The sequence below is a fragment of the Cupressus sempervirens genome, chromosome 1, assembly GCF_028749045.1.
Source record: "Cupressus sempervirens isolate cs-2001-9-10 chromosome 1, ASM2874904v1, whole genome shotgun sequence".
Classification (NCBI taxonomy): domain Eukaryota; kingdom Viridiplantae; phylum Streptophyta; class Pinopsida; order Cupressales; family Cupressaceae; genus Cupressus; species Cupressus sempervirens.
In genome coordinates, this window is record NC_143118.1 from 829,578,676 (window position 1) to 829,591,418 (window position 12,743).

At 31.5% G+C, this 12,743-nt stretch overlaps 1 long non-coding RNA gene across 1 annotated transcript; it reads right to left on the minus strand.

Moving 5' to 3' along the window:
• Positions 1-10,071: 10,071 nt before the first annotated feature.
• Positions 10,072-12,048, minus strand: LOC149580419 (uncharacterized). Its single transcript, XR_016353617.1, has 2 exons — positions 11,971-12,048; positions 10,072-10,929 (listed from the first exon to the last, which is right to left on the minus strand). It is a non-coding gene; the product is annotated as an uncharacterized LOC149580419 (long non-coding RNA).
• Positions 12,049-12,743: the final 695 nt, after the last annotated feature.

The window sequence follows — 12,743 nt, forward strand, 5'->3', positions numbered from 1 at the left end:
TGGATGATCATTTGGAAATTTTGATAGAGGCATGGAAAGTTGTAGACTCTCTAGATGATCTCTCGTTATCATATCATTTAGTTTTGTTGTGCATTGTTTATGTCATTATTTTGTTTCATTGGTTATCACTTTAAAGCATGGTTATTCTTTTTAAATTTTGACTTTTTATTTCACCTTAATGTATATGCACAAATATGGTTTATCTTTAATTAATCTTAGAGGTTTGGCCTCTATCTAAAAAATGTACATTTATCTTTTAATAAAAAACTTCAAATTATTATTAATTTGAATGAAAAAATTGATAGATAATGGGTCAGAATTTGGAGTAATTAATTATATTTTATTTAAATTAAAAATTATGGATAAAGTTCAAATAGACTCAAACCCAGAACCTCAAACATAGGAGGCTCACAAGTTATCATTGTGTTGTAAGCTCTTACCTAATTTGAATAAAAATATTAATAATTATGCATATTTAAACAACTATATATATATATATATATATATATATATATATATATATATATATATATATATATATATATATTATGTCAATAAACTATATTTATGAAATTAGAATTTTTTAATTTATCAATAAACTTATGTTTTGTAGCATCCAAATATTATAAAATGTGCTAGTTACTTTTTTTCACTTATTTTGGAATCTACAAAGGTAATTATTAAATTTCAGTAGTATATATCATCATGAACATTTGATGCAATGAATACTACTTTTAATAAATTTAATGAGTTCAAATATGAATTTTCATAGTATTAAAATTAAAGATGCAAATTAAAATAAATTTCACATAAATTTGCAATCTATGTGGCAATTAAAAACCAAAATTCTCCTAAATATGTATTTACGATGGTGGGTCAAATCCTCAATTTCTATCAATTTGTAATTGATATGATAAATTAGAATCTAAATTTTCTATGAAGGTAAAGTAGATTTTGAAATATTATGAAACCCTTTACAAAAAAGTGTTTTAGAAAAAGAAATATTAGTAAACTAGCAAAAATCCCACAACAAGAAAATAATAGAAACATAGGGAAAAAAAGGATATTGGAGTTCTATAATGTTCGTCCACTATCGGTGTTAGCAAGAAAGGAGTAAAACTTGCAAAAGAAATGTATGAATAAAACACTAACAAGTATAATTATATATTCTACCTTCTATCCTAACCCCAAACCTTAAAGACGTCTCTAGATTGGGATTACTAACCTTTCAAAGAATCTTTGGGTTGTGAATATTACATCATCAATTCTAGTACAATCCTCAACTATTTATTTGTCTTCTCTAGAGTTCTCCCTCTAAGGTTCTTCTTGGAAGAGGTAACTTGTGTCCAGGGCCCTTAACACATATGAACATTTTGACATCAAAAGAATATTTTGGCCATTATATTATTCTCATGTATTCATGTACATTTAGTTATACTAATTTCTCACACTTGCATGATAGTCATCCATACAAGGTTGTACTAACCTCCCACACTAGTACTAAGAGGTTCCATTTATCCCACCTTAGTTGTTTATATAAAGATGACCCCAAACACTACACTAGCATATAGCTATACATATAGAGATGGGCGTAATCCCCACAATGACACTATGGGCAGTCACTAATATGAGTTTATCAAATCATATAGAGACAACCCTAACCCCTATACTAGCACATAGATATTCATACACACACACATGCCACATTTTCAAGTTTTCTTGCTTCTCATATTTAATACATGCCAAGAGACCTATATGATTATATCTCTTTTGTTACCTTTTTCTATTTTCTCCTTTTGAAACAAATCTTCTTTTTTTATTGCTCCATGGTAATTTATAAATATTATTTTATTTGTCATTTGTATCATTCTATAAATTCACAACCCTACATAATCATAATCCTTTTGAAAAGTCACAACCCTTCATAATCACAATCCTTTTGAGAAGTTACAACTCTTCATGTTGGCCTAGCTAATTTGATCATGAAGAAAGGATGAGATTGTTGGTATAATAGTGATGATGATTGATGAAGACTAGGACATGATTTTGTCTACATGAATGTTGAGTATTTTCCAAAGGGGGAGATTTTTGAGAGATGGTTGAGTGGTTGGCACTTGGATTGATTTAGTATAATGTATATCTAAAAATCAAATTGTTTCAAACATACAATCTAGATAAATTCATTCTAGCTAAGTTATATATGGTCTCACACTTTTCCAATTGGAAATGTCTATTAAATGCATGATTTATATTAGTTTGTATAAAATTACTAAAGTGATAAAATTATTTCAAAAAAATAGTGTTTGAATAACTCTTATTATTTTTTATGATGTTTTTTTAATAACATATAAACACCATTTTATAAATCTTTGAATCAAGAATATTCTCATATAGATTTTATAGTGTTTAATTAGATATAGTATATTGTAATTAAAAAAATTTACAAGTACGTATTTTAACACTTGAAAAGATGTCAATTTTGAGAAAGAAAAAAATACTAAATCATATGATTTTAAAAAAAAAATCATACGATATTCTAGAGGAGAGAGTCCACTTCTAAAATGTTTAAGTTTTCTATTGGTTAGAATAGATTTATTTTTAAAAATGTGGTGGGAGATGAAAACTATCAATTTCAGGTGAGTTGAAGTTTGAATCATTATAAAAGAGAAAATATAGGTCTAAAACTAATTTTTATTTTTGATTGTTCTAGCTATATATGTTATCTATTACATAGTTTGGGATAAAAGGGAAATAATTTTATTTCCATGTAGTTTTGTGGTGGGAACTAGACCCCTATTTTTCAGTGTTTTTTAGCAGCTAAAAAATTATCTATAAAAATTAGAAAAATATATCGATTCTTATCCCAAATAATTATTAAAAAATATAATCCTAAACTTCATTGATTTCTACACATTTCATTAGTTTACTTCATTTTCAAATTCAAAATAATAATACCACTTTTATGCCATTGGAGGTGAACAAGTATACTTTTGTTAGCCTTTTCCTTTACAAAAGGGTGACACAAGTTTGTGCTTTTACTTTGGAACTGTCAACAGAAGTTGAGATAGCCATACATGCAAGTAAGGTATTATAAGATAATTAGGACAAGACTATGGTACTAATTCTGAATGTACATTCTGATTTCTTGTCACATTTTGGTATTAACATATAGATATTATACACCTTTGGCATTTATGTCAAAAGGGGGAGAAGATATTGTATATTGTATTATTATATAAAGAGGGAGAAGATATTGAAAAAGGGGGAGAGGTCAATATGTTAAAATTATTTCTATGGATATTCTAATAAAGAAGGAGGATACTATACTCTAGATATATATGTGTATAAGAGAGATATATGTATGGGGGAGTAGTATAGTAATATGTAGACACATGTACAAATAAGAAAAAATCAAAAATATTTATAAAAACAATTTTAAAAAATTAGAAGAATAGAGTATTCTATCAAGCTACCATAGATGGAAGTCAAAACTGTGTTGAAGATACTGAATGTTGGTAAAGAAAGTTTTTGACTTATAATTTTGAAGTATTTAGATTTTTGGTTTGATAAGTATTTTTGTCAGTAATGCTAAAGGGGGAGATTGTTGACATTAAGGTCAATTTGTCTATTAGTGACTCAACACTTATTCAAATGGTTACATTGCTATTGAGCTCTATAGTTGCTATTGAGCTTAGCATTCATCCAACAATGTTAACCAAGTGTCTCAATTGTTACTGACCTAAACATAAAATTTGCAGTTCATGTCAAGCTACATGATATCTACCAAGCATCAAAGATAGTTTGTAGTATAGCCTAAGCATAGTAGTGTCTGCCGAGCTATCTAGTGGAAGTGATGGAGACTCTAGTGTTAACCGAGCTATGTAGTGTTAACCTATTTCTCAAGCATTAACTAAACTCACAATGTTAATGGAGTGAATCTAGTGTTAACCAAGTCATGCAGTGTCAACTGAGTGATTCAAAAGCTACTGAGTTTCTCAGTGTTCACTAAGTCACATAGCACTGACCAAGTTTGAGCTACTTGAAAGTCATTAGTATGGACCGAGTTTCAAGTTCAACTAAATGCCAACGTTTGTCAAGCATTGACCGTGTTTGTTGTGTATTAGAACATCACTGAGTTTGTCTTCAGAACCTGAGCTACAACAATTGGGCTAACTTTGGGAATTATGATGAATTTGGTATTGTATTTGACTCTAGAAGGTAATTATTTGGATTGGTATATATGCAATGCATTGTATCATATCTAAAGAAGAATGTGAAGAATAATGTAAAGTGCATGAGTGTGAATTGAAGAAGGCTACAAGAAGTAAAAGGGACAATAAAGATTTATCTATCACAACCAGGCCATCATTTCAATTGACACAAGGAATCTCATTCAACAAATCAGAGTTGCAGATCAGAGATCAAACACCGATTCATCCTAACAAGTGTATTAGTCAAATCCTTTAATAGGGAAGGCTTAATAGTCTCTTGCTAAATCTCCTAATAGAGTTCATATTTCATTGTATGTTTGTAGATCCTTTAACAAGGTGGACCTTGTAGTCCTTATGCTCCTAACATGGAAGATAACTAGAAGTAATCAATTGTAAGCCTTAACAGGTTAACTTTACACTGCGGTAATAAAGCTTATGGGTATCATCCCCACCCCAATTTTACTTTCTAATTGGAAGGTTTTTGGGTCACCATATCTTGGGTCAAAGTCTTATGAATTTTTTATTGTGTTCATTATTTCAAGCATACAATTAGATTAGAATAATATATGAAGGATTAATTGGTGAAGTAAGATAAAGTTTTATTGGTTCCTGATTCACCCCTCCTCTCTCAAAAACCTAGCCTACCTTATATTTCCAACATCATCATCTCAGGATTCAATAGTTATGTTTGAGTAGAGCACATGCGCCTCCCTCAACTTTGAGCACACCAAATATGGACACCCTTGTTTTGCTTCTCTTGAAGTTACATGGGACTCTATTTCTTGGTTGCATCATTTTGTGAAACTCAAGTAGCTTAGTTGAATTTCATTGTTTAAATATTGACATGCATGTACAACTAACATTTTCCTTGTTTAAGTGTTCTCCTGATAGATAGGTTTTTTACGTATAAAGATACTATGTAAGTTGGCACATATCTTGGATGGATATATTAGATGACAATTTGTTATTGTAGAAGTAGAATGTCCAAAATAGAATGGATATTTTAGCTAAGGCTTTGAATTGACATGTCAATTCAAGGACTTGGCAATATAGGGATGACATCCTAGATATTAAACCTTACTTAACAGACTATGATAATATATTTTGTTAACGTGAAACTTGGTTATTGAGGCTAATCAACAAAGAGTAAAGGAAAAGGGTATAAAGGAAGAATTTTTTGATATGCAAAGGTATACATGATTATGATATTATATGATTATGTTGTGCAAGATTTTCTTATGATGATATGAGAATGTTTTGATGGTTAGAGTAGAGAAGATTCACGTGAGCATGATTTGATAGAAGGGAGAGCAAAGAACTAATTAGATATTTGAGATATCAATATAGTCATACTTTTGGTATCCTCTCTATACTACAGTCTGTGAAGTTGTATATTGTTATATAGTTGTGAGATCATTTTGTAATACAACTTCTAATAGGTTCGAGACCTCTAACAAGGTCAATTCCTCTAACAAGGACATTTACACTATATGAATGCAATAGACTCCTAATAGAGTCAAAACCTTTTTCAAGGTACTTTTGATCAGTGGATCATTTTGTGTGTATCATCCCCATTAGGGTTTACATAGTTAACACAATATGGTGTTATGAGTTTCTTTGTAGGATGTTCTTTATTGATTTTTAGTTTAATATCTTATGCATGTTTATGGTTTATTTAGATAATATCCATAATTGAGAAAATAATGTTGGAATACAGATTCACACCCCACTTTCTTAGCATTCTCTATTTCTAATATTTATTTCCTCTTACAAATAGATGTTTTTAGTTGATCTTTTAGTTCATTGATCACTATTTGTACTTTTACAAGCTTCCTTTGTACTTACAAAAAACCATGCCTTTAGGTTAAGAATCTCACCCAAGTTGTTAGGCTTCATCAAGGGAATTCATCTCTAATACCAATTATTATGTCTCAAAGAAACTTGGAGGATGGGGGTGTGAATTAGTAATACCAAAAATCTAAAACACTTCTTCAATGACTTCAACAAAAAATAACATGCAAAGGAAAATAACACACATAAACTGATCAAATAAAGAATTTGCATAGATATAACACTTGACACAAATTTTCCCCATGTAAACCCTAGTTGGATGGAAAAATCCACATGTGGGAGTGATGCCAACAATATTCCACTAGTGCACTAATGAAAGATTCCCTTTTAGGAGCAATTACAACACCTTGTTAATAAAATAATTGGCCTAGTTAAGAGCTAGGAGAAAAGTTCCATTAAGAACACCCTATTAAGGAATTTTAAACTCCTTCTAGGAGCTACCTAGTTAGAGGATTTAATCATTAGACCCTATTAGATATCCTTCTCATCTTATTACAAATGACCTTATGAGAGGATTTGACCTACAAGCTTATTAAGGGTTGACTTGAGATGGACCCAAGATGAAAGTGAACTGAATATGATACTTCATGTCTAACATATCCACTCCAACACTAATCAAAAAGAAATATTTGCATCTAAATAACTAACAACACAACCACACCTTCATCTCACACAAAAAACTTGATTTCATCAATAATTTATAACAACTTTATTAGGTTTGGTAACACATTTTTGCACCACCTTAAATCAAGTTAGCCTACCACCCAAATCTTTCCACCAACCATGGTAAAATCCAAATTTGAAATCTATAAGGTTATCCCTAAGTACAATAATTAAAAAAATAAAACAATGTTAGCCATATGGTTGATTAGGTAATCAATCAAACTCAATTGTTCATCATATCTCTTGTTCTTCTTGGCATCATCACTTGAATATTTGATAACTCTTGTAAACCTATTTATAAACTCAGAAGATAATTTTTTTGATAATGTACAGACTTAGGTTTTGTTGGTAATGTTGATACCATGGAGGTTACACATGTGTCTGCAAGCTTTTCCCTCTAGCCCATGACCTTTTGTGAAGAAAGTAGTAAAATGGATACCTACCCCATAACCATTTCATTCCCGACCAAGTAAAATTCTAAGGTTTTTACTAATCCAAAGGTTTTGCAGGATAAAATCCAAGTCCAGAAAACCAAGGAGGAAAGAAGGAAGGTGGAAATGGAAACCAAGGAAGAGACCGAGGAGCAGGTGGAGCAGTATGCCAAGTTGGAAAAGAGGGTTAAAGTTTTAGAGGAAGGGTTCTTTACCTTCTCTAAATTTAACCTCAAAGTCACCCACGCTGTGGCCACCACCCTCCAGCTGCTAGCGTAGGAAAAGGAGGATACTGGAATGAATATGAAGGACCATACGTTGCTCTTCAAATTCCTTGCTGATGACTGGTCTCGGATTCTGCTGGCTACGAAGGGGAAGGAGAAAAAAGAAATTTGAGTTTTTTAGGTTAAGGGGATCCTCAGATCCAAGACTTTTATGTTTATCTACTATTTTTGGTTTTGTTGGTATCCAGCTATAATTAAGACTTGGTGTTGGCCTCTTATGCCAACAGTTATTTGGATGAACTTCTGTAGTATTAGATCTTCTAGACTTTTTAGTTTAGTTGTTCCTAGTATTATGTTGTTTAGTTTCTAGTTGAAGACTCTTTGGTTTTTTGAAGTTTTAGCTAGTTTTTTGCTTGCTGTTGGACATTGCTGGTGATGTGTTGGTTACCAGCTTTTTGCTTGTAAGGGCCGACCCCCTAGTTTTGGTTACTTTATATTTCAAAAACATGTGTGGACATAGACACACTTAGATGCATGTCTATGAAGATAAAAACTTCATGATCATGCATCTAAACTCGATCTCCATAATTAGATTCAACTAACTAAACCTAGGTACTTGGTTGTTCACTAGTTTCCTAGACATTTAGAGAAATTTGACTCTTTAACTGCATCAGTATAACTAATCTAGATCTTGAACATAAACATGCTCATTTAGTAAAGTGTATTCACATGTCAATTTTAAGAAAGTCTATAAAGATTTTTAAAAATCTAACATAAGAAAATATGTCTTGCATTTACTAATTTAGCCTCTCACAAAGTTGAGAATTTATATCTAATAGAGCGGGAGTCACTTTATTGATTTTCAAGCAAGGACAAGACTAGCCTATAGGATTCTACTTATTGATTTTAGGGACTACTTAATTTATTTTATAGTGTAGTTTGAAATTAGGAATTTAGGAATTTATCAACAAATGTTATGCCAATTTGACCATTTTATTCACTTTTTGTTACTAATAATGTTTTCTATTTTTTTAATTGATTTTCGTGTCTCCACTACAGACCATGACCTATAAGTTATTGTGATGTTGTGATGTGGGTCACTAACAAGTGAGCACTTTTGAGAAGTTAAGAGATAGCATCAATAGGAAGCTTAAATTTTTTTGAGACTATACTTTCTCTTTAGGCAAGGTCAACCCTTAAACAATAATGTCAAATGGGTCATTTTGTATATGTAACAATGTACTTTTGGTCCAATCACCTTCACGCTTTATAGTTGGATGAAAAATATAATTCTAAGTAACTTTCATAAAAGTCATTGCTTTGCATAAATGCACTTGATGTTGTTCATTCGTTGATTTTTGCATTGCATGCTTAGTCTTTTCCATTTTCCAAGTCTTTCAAGGGTCAAAATTATGTTTAGTCGAATTTCCAATCTAACTATGAATCCTTACTCAAGTAATTATTCATTAAAAATATCATTAATTAAAATAGACTTAATAATATTAATTAAATACAAGAAGACGTCAAAATACTACATATTTTAAAATACTTCATTTATATATCTTTTCAATGTAGAAATAAAAAAGAAAATAACCTAATATTAAATAATTAATTTGACACAACCCAAATACTTAAAACAAATTGCATTTAATTATCATCTTGTCCTACACAATACTCACTATTATTAAATTTAATATGATAAAAATATTTAACATTCCTAGTTACTTTGTGGTATGTTCTATCTCCATTTAAATGGAATGGTTGACCATACTCAGACAATGAATGTAAGTGCACATATGAATATACGCATATGAATATATGCGTGCATGTTCACTGACATCCACTATGCACCCAAGGGAATGGAGCCACCATATCTAGATGTGAGATTCAAATTGTCTATTGATGAGGGGAAAGACAATAGACAGATAAGATAAAAACAATACAACTAAAGATAAAGACAATACAATCGAGTGGATATCTTTAACTCTATCTCAAATTTCGTGTGATGCTTTGATGTTGGATATATTATAAAGTAGTTTGTAATTAATTAAATAACCAATACGTTATAGAAATTAGGTGTAAAATTGACAGCAGTAGTTAAACATTTTGTATGGTTTTTATTTTACAAGTTCTTCCCATATCCATATCATTTTTTTTTGTTGGATTGTGTTTGATTTCCATATTGCAATTCAATATTATACTTTATATATATAACAAACAAAGTAGAGAATTTATAATTAATTATAAGAATGAAGTTTAAAAATAGATCTGTAGATTATTATTAAAATATCATATGGAAAGAAGTGATTGTCATTTTGAAAGTTATTCAATTTTCAATATTTTATATTAGACTAGAAATGTGTTCAAATTGGAGAGATGTACATACCACAGTATTTTGTAGTACAATTTTGTTTGTAGCACAATTAGGTATCTCTTTTTTCTCGCCAACAATTCAATCATTAAATACATAAAAAGAGAAACTATCCTAAGACTATCTAATTGACATAGTGCCTGTTGAGTGCCCACCTATCTGGGTATTTAGAATACTGAAACCTCTCTAATTTTAGCCTTTTAACCTTACAGTCAATTTGAAAAGCAATTAGCACTTTTCCATGCTTTCCTCAGTCAAAAGGCACTCCAACCAACTGACCAGATGTCTTTACATGGAGTCTTTATGTTACAATACAACAATTCAGCTTAATCAAGATTTGGCATTATGAGATTCCTTATATTATGTTGTATTGCACAAAATTTTGTTTAACAAGATCTGTTAAAGGGAATCACACTGCATAGACTGGCAGATCTAAAACAAAACGTGAAGGTAATCTTTGCAGAGATGTAAAGGCACATATTCAGTTAATTGGGTGTTTTGCATGCAAACTCAAAAGAATTCATGTGATTTTTTCTTACAATTGAGTTTCTTACCTAAGATTAACACGTCAAACTTGGCTACATATTTTAATTTAGGGATTGAAGTAGAATCCATATCCCAATCTAAAACCCCTTGTGGGTTAGGATACATGATTGAGTAGTAACAGTAGAAAGAGGGAAAGCAAAAAGCATCGCCTGATTGAAAGAGAATAAGGTAGCTCATATATCTTGGGGATCCAAGAACAACTCAGATATCTAAGATATATATATATATATGTATATATATACATGTATATACTTCTCATTGAGCTTCAACTGTATTTGGAATTGTTTCAAGAGATGACCCTTCAACTGTTTCTGGAGGGGCTTCTCTTGGAGGGGATGATGATGGGTGCCTGCCATTAGTATTATGACTGCCCATACTCCATTGCTTTTGAAGGGATCTGTGAAGGCGGCATCTGAATGATCCAGCATGGGTTGTGGGGGAACACAAGCAATTCTTTGCATTGGGTGTGAGTGGTGATGGAGCTGAAATTGGGACCTTTTCTTGCTCATGAATTTGGGCTTGGTTGGCATGTTGGGGTTCCAAGGGTATGTCTATTGTAGGAAGATTTTTGGCCTTTGAATCCTTGTGCAAATCCCCACATGAATTCTGAGCCTCCATCTTTCTTCTAGGCCCTGCAAACATCAAAAGAAAACAAGAGATCAAGAATTTTCATTGGCATCTTTCATAAGCTGTCATGAAGGGTGTAGAAGCTCACAAATAATTCACACCCACACCCCAAAAAAATAAAATCTCAAATCACATAACAAAGAATCTTGCCATACATCATCTAATTTTATATGCATCAGCAAAATCCATGACAAATCAAAGAAATGGTCATAAAATCCATGATAAATCAATGAAATGGTCATCTTTTGCAACGGTGTTCTGGGCTTGGTAAAGAATCATTGCTGGCAGATTAAGGCTTTCTGTGCATGAAATACCATTTACAAATATCTCTATAAACTCTAAGCTTACATAAGGTCCTTCCCCTGGGAAGCCCTCAAGAGGAGCCTAAAACAAAGGCCTAAGCGAAATGAAAGAGTCTTTTGTATGAACTCATGGTACAGAATAGTGCCTTCCTCCTGTAAAGGTTAGTCCATAGAAAGTACCTAGCCTATCATCATACATACAAAGGTTGGTTTTTGCTGTACTGTTCTCTAAGATGCAGGCAATCTATAGTGAAACAAAAATGGCTGATAAAACAAAATCCAGAGAACAAAAACATCAATAATCAGGACCTGATTCACAATTTGGAAAACCTTATGCCATCTTCTATGTATGTTGCAGTCAAAAACAACAATGGTTGTTCAAAGAATCAAACTCCTGAGTGAAGATCCATGACTCTTGTCCTTGAATTTTGTCAAGATTCTGTACATACTACAGTTCAATTTAGAATCTAAGAACTTAACGGAGAAAAACCATGATTGACTAAAACATGACATATTCTGTCAAATCAATTTGAAACAATAACAAGCACCCATTACAGAAAAATATGTCTTCATCCTCAAATCAGAAGCAAATTATTCTGTTAATTCAATCTAAACATGTACCCACTTATCATCTAAGGATGTGAATAAAATAAGAATTTGAATCCTAGAATCTAAAGCTTGCCGATCACATAGAACGAAAAGCCTTGACTGCTATAACCAGAAGGGCCACAGAACATAGCCTACCTTGAGTCTTTCAGTTAAGGAGAGGATGAAGGGAATAAGATCTCCAAAGACACCTCAAGTGAAAACAGCGCTCAAAACGATTTGCCATGAAGGCCTCATCTTCTTAAGAAGGCAAGCAGGCAGAGAGAGTGGTTCTGATGAGTAAATAAAGAAATCACCGAGGTTATTAATGTTTTACAATGGTGAAAAGTTGTACTGACAAGATTGCAATGCTGCATGTGATAAAGTAGGCGGTCACAGGATATTAATTTATTTTTTTCTGGACCCATCACATGTCCCACCAAGATGAGAATAGCAGCCACATCACTCCCACCGACCATACGACTCAATTTCCAATTCAAAAACTACCAGAAGCAACAATGAAATTACTTTGGTAAATAGCCCAATAGAATTGCTTTGCTTGACAAGCATTAGCACAAACTAATACAAGTCATCCATAATCACCCCACTGCTATTTGTTAAGGACATTTGCAGGTGGGTATTAGTTAATGAGAAATGGGTATGGTTATATATAACTTTTTGATTTAAAGTTTTTTTTTAATAGTTAAGATGAATGTTGTAAAATTTGTTATTAGGATGTTAAAAAAAAAGGGTTATTTAGAAGCTTTGTTTGATACTTATTCATTTAAAATATTTGCAAAACTAATGCAAATCATATTTTCTAAGCATTTGATTTATAAAGTAACATTGTATTAGGAGTTAATATTCATTTTTGTAAACAAAGATTAGTATTACGTACTTGAGTTTTAAGAATGGGGATGCTTTTTGAATGA